Genomic DNA, 288 nt, shown 5'->3' with positions numbered 1-288 from the left:
AGGGGTGAGTACCAAACCACACGGTACTCAACAAGCAAACCTCTAAACACAAGCTAAGGGTACAGAATACGGGTACTCCTTACACCCCATCCTAACCTCCCTAACTACAACCTGCATAAAACCAGAACCCAACAATTCACAGTTTACAAAGCATACAACTCAACAATAGCACTCTAACAGATCATATATTTTCAATAACAACTCAATATTCATCAATAGTTTCACAGAAAGGCACTCACAAGATCAGCAACACACAAGATCAAGTTCATTAATAATAAAAATAATGAA

The sequence above is a fragment of the Solanum tuberosum genome, unplaced genomic scaffold (genome assembly GCF_000226075.1).
Source record: "Solanum tuberosum cultivar DM 1-3 516 R44 unplaced genomic scaffold, SolTub_3.0 scf00014, whole genome shotgun sequence".
NCBI classification, from domain to species: domain Eukaryota; kingdom Viridiplantae; phylum Streptophyta; class Magnoliopsida; order Solanales; family Solanaceae; genus Solanum; species Solanum tuberosum.
The sequence above is the reverse complement of the archived record's forward strand: the minus strand, read 5'-3'. Positions refer to the sequence as shown.